The sequence below is a fragment of the Coregonus lavaretus genome (assembly GCF_964263955.1).
Source record: "Coregonus lavaretus genome assembly, chromosome: 9".
Lineage (NCBI taxonomy): Eukaryota > Metazoa > Chordata > Actinopteri > Salmoniformes > Salmonidae > Coregonus > Coregonus lavaretus.
Window position 1 is genome coordinate 51,194,559 of NC_139996.1, and position 6,426 is coordinate 51,200,984.

Below are 6,426 nucleotides of genomic sequence, written 5' to 3' on the forward strand. Positions count from 1 at the left end.
CTCATTACCTGTATTAACTGCACCTGTTTGAACTCGTTACTTGTATAAAAGACACCTGTCCACACACTCAATCAAACAGACTCCAACCTCTCCACAACGGCCAAGACCAGAGAGCTGTGTAAGGACATCAGGGATAAAATTGTAGACCTGCACAAGGCTGGGATGGGCTACAGGACAATAGGCAAGCAGCTTGGTGAGAAGGCAACAACTGTTGGTGCAATTATTAGAAAATGGAAGAAGTTCAAGATGACGGTCAATCACCCTCGGTCTGGGGCTCCATGCAAGATCTCACCTCGTGGGGCATCAATGATCATGAGGAAGGTGAGGGATCAGCCCAGAACTACACGGCAGGACCTGGTCAATGACCTGAAGAGAGCTGGGACCAGTCTCAAAGAAAACCATTAGTAACACACTACGCCGTCATGGATTAAAATCCTGCAGCGCACGCAAGGTCCCCCTGCTCAAGCCAGCGCATGTCCAGGCCCGTCTGAAGTTAGCCAATGACCATCTGGATGATCCAGAGGAGGAATGGGAGAAGGTCATGTGGTCTGATGAGACAAAAATAGAGCTTTTTGGTCTAAACTCCACTCGCCGTGTTTGGAGGAAGAAGAAGGATGAGTACAACCCCAAGAACACCATCCCAACCATGAAGCATGGAGGTGGAAACATAATTCTTTGGGGATGCTTTTCTGCAAAGGGGACAGGACAACTGAACCGTATTGAGGGGAGGATGGATGGGACCATGTATCGCGAGATCTTGGCCAACAACCTCCTTCCCTCAGTAAGAGCATTGAAGATGGGTCGTGGCTGGGTCTTCCAGCATGACAACGACCCAAAACACACAGTCAGGGCAACTAAGGAGTGGCTCCGTAAGAAGCATCTCAAGGTCCTGGAGTGGCCTAGCCAGTCTCCAGACCTGAACCCAATAGAAAATCTTTGGAGGGAGCTGAAAGTCCGTATTGCCCAGCGACAGCCCTGAAACCTGAAGGATCTGGAGAAGGTCTGTATGGAGGAGTGGCCCAAAATCCCTGCTGCAGTGTGTGCAAACCTGGTCAAGACCTACAGGAAACATTTGATCTCTGTAATTGCAAACAAAGGTTTCTGTACCAAATATTAAGTTCTGCTTTTGTGATGTATCAAATACTTATGTCATGCAATAAAATGCAAATGAATTACTTAAAAATCATACAATGTGATTTTCTTGATATTTGTTTTAGATTCCATCTCTCACAGTTGAAGTGTACCTATGATAAAAATTACAGACCTCTACATGTTTTGTAAGTAGGAAAACCTGCAAAATCGGCAGTGTATCAAATACTTGTTCTCCCCACTGTATATATATATATATATATATATACATATACAGTGGGGAAAAAAAGTATTTAGTCAGCCACCAATTGTGCAAGTTCTCCCACTTAAAAAGATGAGAGAGGCCTGTAATTTTCATCATAGGTACACGTCAACTATGACAGACGAAATGAGAATTTTTTTTCCAGAAAATCACATTGTAGGATTTTTAATGAATTTATTTGCAAATTATGGTGGAAAATAAGTATTTGGTCAATAACAAAAGTTTCTCAATACTTTGTTATATACCCTTTGTTGGCAATGACACAGGTCAAACGTTTTCTGTAAGTCTTCACAAGGTTTTCACACACTGTTGCTGGTATTTTGGCCCATTCCTCCATGCAGATCTCCTCTAGAGCAGTGATGTTTTGGGGCTGTCGCTGGGCAACACGGACTTTCAACTCCCTCCAAAGATTTTCTATGGGGTTGAGATCTGGAGACTGGCTAGGCCACTCCAGGACCTTGAAATGCTTCTTACGAAGCCACTCCTTCGTTGCCCGGGCGGTGTGTTTGGGATCATTGTCATGCTGAAAGACCCAGCCACGTTTCATCTTCAATGCCCTTGCTGATGGAAGGAGGTTTTCACTCAAAATATCACGATACATGGCCCCATTCATTCTTTCCTTTACACGGATCAGTCGTCCTGGTCCCTTTGCAGAAAAACAGCCCCAAAGCATGATGTTTCCACCCACATGCTTCACAGTAGGAATGGTGTTCTTTGGATGCAACTCAGCATTCTTTGTCCTCCAAACACAACGAGTTGAGTTTTTACCAAAAAGTTCTATTTTGGTTTCATCTGACCATATGACATTCTCCCAATCCTCTTCTGGATCATCCAAATGCACTCTAGCAAACTTCAGACGGGCCTGGACATGTACTGGCTTAAGCAGGGGGACACGTCTTCCACTGCAGGATTTGAGTCCCTGGCGGCGTAGTGTGTTACTGATGGTAGGCTTTGTTACTTTGGTCCCAGCTCTCTGCAGGTCATTCACTAGGTCCCCCCGTGTGGTTCTGGGATTTTTGCTCACCGTTCTTGTGATCATTTTGACCCCACGGGGTGAGATCTTGCGTGGAGCCCCAGATCGAGGGAGATTATCAGTGGTCTTGTATGTCTTCCATTTCCTAATAATTGCTCCCACAGTTGATTTCTTCAAACCAAGCTGCTTACCTATTGCAGATTCAGTCTTCCCAGCCTGGTGCAGGTCTACAATTTTGTTTCTGGTGTCCTTTGACAGCTCTTTGGTCTTGGCCATAGTGGAGTTTGGAGGGTGACTGTTTGAGGTTGTGGACAGGTGTCTTTTATACTGATAACAAGTTCAAACAGGTGCCATTAATACAGGTAATGAGTGGAGGACAGAGGAGCCTCTTAAAGAAGAAGTTACAGGTCTGTGAGAGCCAGAAATCGTGCTTGTTTGTAGGTGACCAAATACTTATTTTCCACCATAATTTGCAAATAAATGCATTAAAAATCCTACAATGTGATTTTCTGGATTTTTTATTCTCAATTTGTCTGTCATAGTTGACGTGTACCTATGATGAAAATTACAGGCCTCTCTCATCTTTTTAAGTGGGAGAACTTGCACAATTGGTGGCTGACTAAATACTTTTTTTCCCCACTGTATATGTATATATATATATATATATATATACAGTGGGGAGAACAAGTATTTGATACACTGCCGATTTTGCAGGTTTTCCTACTTACAAAACATGTAGAGGTCTGTAATTTTTATCATAGGTACACTTCAACTGTGAGAGATGGAATCTAAAACAAAAATCAAGAAAATCACATTGTATGATTTTTAAGTAATTCATTTGCATTTTATTGCATGACATAAGTATTTGATACATCACAAAAGCAGAACTTAATATTTGGTACAGAAACCTTTGTTTGCAATTACAGAGATCAAATGTTTCCTGTAGGTCTTGACCAGGTTTGCACACACTGCAGCAGGGATTTTGGGCCACTCCTCCATACAGACCTTCTCCAGATCCTTCAGGTTTCAGGGCTGTCGCTGGGCAATACGGACTTTCAGCTCCCTCCAAAGATTTTCTATTGGGTTCTGTTGTCACCTTCTCACCAAGCTGCTTGGCGATGGTCTTGTAGCCCATTCCAGCCTTGTGTAGGTCTACAATCTTGTCCCTGAGATCCTTGGAGAGCTCTTTGGTCTTGGCCATGGTGGAGAGTTTGGAATCTGATTGATTGATTGCTTCTGTGGACCAGATGTCTTTTATACAGGTAACAAACTGAGATTAGGAACACTCCCTTTAAGAGTGTGCTCCTAATCTCAGCTCGTTACCTGTATAAAAGATACCTGGGAGCCAGAAATCTTTCTGATTGAGAGGGGGTCAAATACTTATTTCCCTCATTAAAATGCAAATCCATTTAATAACATTTTTGACATGCGTTTTTCTGGATTTGTTGTTATTGTTATTCTGTCTCTCACTGTTCAAATAAACCTATCCTTAAAATTATAGACTGATCATTTCTTTGTCAGTGGGCAAACGTACAAAATCAGCAGGGGATCAAATACTTTTTTCCCTCACTGTATATACAGTTGAAGTCGGAAGTTTACATACACTTAGGTTGGAGTCATTAAAACTCGTTTTTCAACCACTCCACTTGTTAACAAACTATAGTTTTGGCAAGTTGGTTAGGACATCTAGTTTGTGCATGACACAAGTAATTTTTCCAACAATTGTTTACAGACAGATTATTTCACTTATAATTCACTGTATCACAATTCCAGTGGGTCAGAAGTTTACATACACTAAGTTGACTGTGCCTTTAAACAGCTTGGAAAATTCCAGAAAATGATGTTAAGGCTTTAGAAGCTTCTGATAGGCTAATTGACATCATTTGAGTCAATTGGAGGTGTACCTGTGGATGTATTTCAAGGCCTACCTTCAAACTCAGTGCCTCTTTGCTTGACATCATGGGAAAATCAAAAGAAATCAGCCAAGACCTCAGAAAAAACATTGTAGACCGCCAAAAGTCTGGTTCATCCTTGGGAGAAATTTCCAAACGCCTGAAGGTACCACGTTCATCTGTACAAACAATAGTACGCAAGTATAAACACCATGGGACCACGCAGTGTTGGGTATTTTTCAGTAGACCATACAGAGCCATGGTACCGAGTGGTACACAAGGTCAGACCATAGGTTAAACATAGTACATATTTTTACACTATAAAGATTAAAACATAGTTAATCATGAAGACAAGCAGTACGACTAAGTGAATACGGAGTGTGGTACACAAGGAGGGAGTCTGAGCCAGAGTCAGGACATGGCTCTTGATTGATTATACTGTTATGCATGAGGCAATGCATTAGGAATGTCTTAAATGTATATGATTGGGAATGGGTTATGGACCTGCCATGTTTAAACCATATTTAAGTATCGATTGATATGTTTTGGAATAAACAGAGCAGAGCCAGGAGATGGCTCTGTTATTTTTTACATGAGAAAGCTTGGTTCGGCCACTATTGTTTTCAAACTGAATATATATAGGAGGAGAAGTCAGATTTCGCCACTATTATAAATAAAGAGAGTGGGCGGAGCGAAGATGAATGTTTGGAAACAATAGTGGAGAAACTGAACTGGGAGGGTTTAAGCTAAAGAGTATGTAAAACGAGCAGGAATGGAAATTGTATATAAACTGAAGGTCAAGTGTTGGGAGTTTAGTTGCTCTGCAGACCAACTCGGCTTTTGTTGCTCTGTGTAATAAAGTCTATCTTGATTCTACAAAAACTGATTTTTAATAAGTATAGTGATACATTTCTACGACAGCAGCCGTCATACCACTCAGGAAGGAGACGCGTTCTGTCTCCTAGAGATTAACGTACTTTGGTGCGAAAAGTGCAAATCAATCCCAGAACAACAGCAAAGGACCTTGTGAAGATGCTGGAGGAAACAGGTACAAAAGTTTTTTTATTTAACCTTTATTTAACCAGGTAAGCCAGTTGAGAACAAGTTCTCATTTACAACTGCGACCTGGCAAGTATCTATATCCACAGTAAAACAAGCCTTATATCGACATAACCTGAAAGGCTGCTCAGCAAGGAAGAAGCCACTGCTCCAAAACCGCCATAAAAAAGCCAGACTACGGTTTGCAACTGCACATGGGGACAAAGATTGTACATTTTGTAGAAATAGTGTATATCAATGATGTCGCTCTTGCTGCTGGTGACTCTCAGATCCACCTCTACGCAGACGACACCATTTTGTATACATCTGGCCCTTCATGGGACACTGTGTTAACAAACCTCCAAACGAGCTTCAATGCCATACAACACTCAGTAGCCTCCAACTGCTCTTAAACACTAGTAAAACTAAATGCATGCTCTTCAATCGAACGCTGCTGGCACCCGCCCACCCGACTAGAATCACTACTCTCGACGGGTCTGACCTAGAGTATGTGGACAACTACAAATACCTAGGTGTCTGGTTAGACTGTAAACTCTCCTTCCAGACTCACATTAAGAATCTCCAATCCAAAGTTAAATCTAGAATCGGCTTCCTATTTCGCAACAAAGCCTCCTTCACTCATGCTGCCAAACATGCCCTCGTAAAAATGACTATCCTACTGATCCTTGACTTCGGCGATGTCATTTACAAAATAGCCTCCAACACTCTACTCAGCAAATTGGATGTAGTCTATCACAGTGCCATCCGTTTTGTCACCAAAGCCCCATATACTACCCACCACTGTGACCTGTACGCTCTTGTTGGCTGGTCCTCACCTCATATTCGTCACCAAACCCACTGGCACCAGGCCATCTATAAATCACTGCTAGGCAAATCCCAGTCTTACCTTAGCTCACTGGTCACCATAGCAACACTCACCCGTAGTCTGCGCTCCAGCAGGTATATCTCACTGGTCATCCCCAAAGCCAACACCTCCTTTGGCCGCCATTCCTTCCAGTTCTCTGCTGCCAATGACTGGAACGAATTGCAAAAATCTCTGAAGCTGGAGACTCTTATCTCCCTCACTAACTTTAAGCATCAGTTGTCAGAGCACCTTACTGATCACTGCATCTGTACACAGCCCATCTGAAATTAGCCCACCCAACTACCTC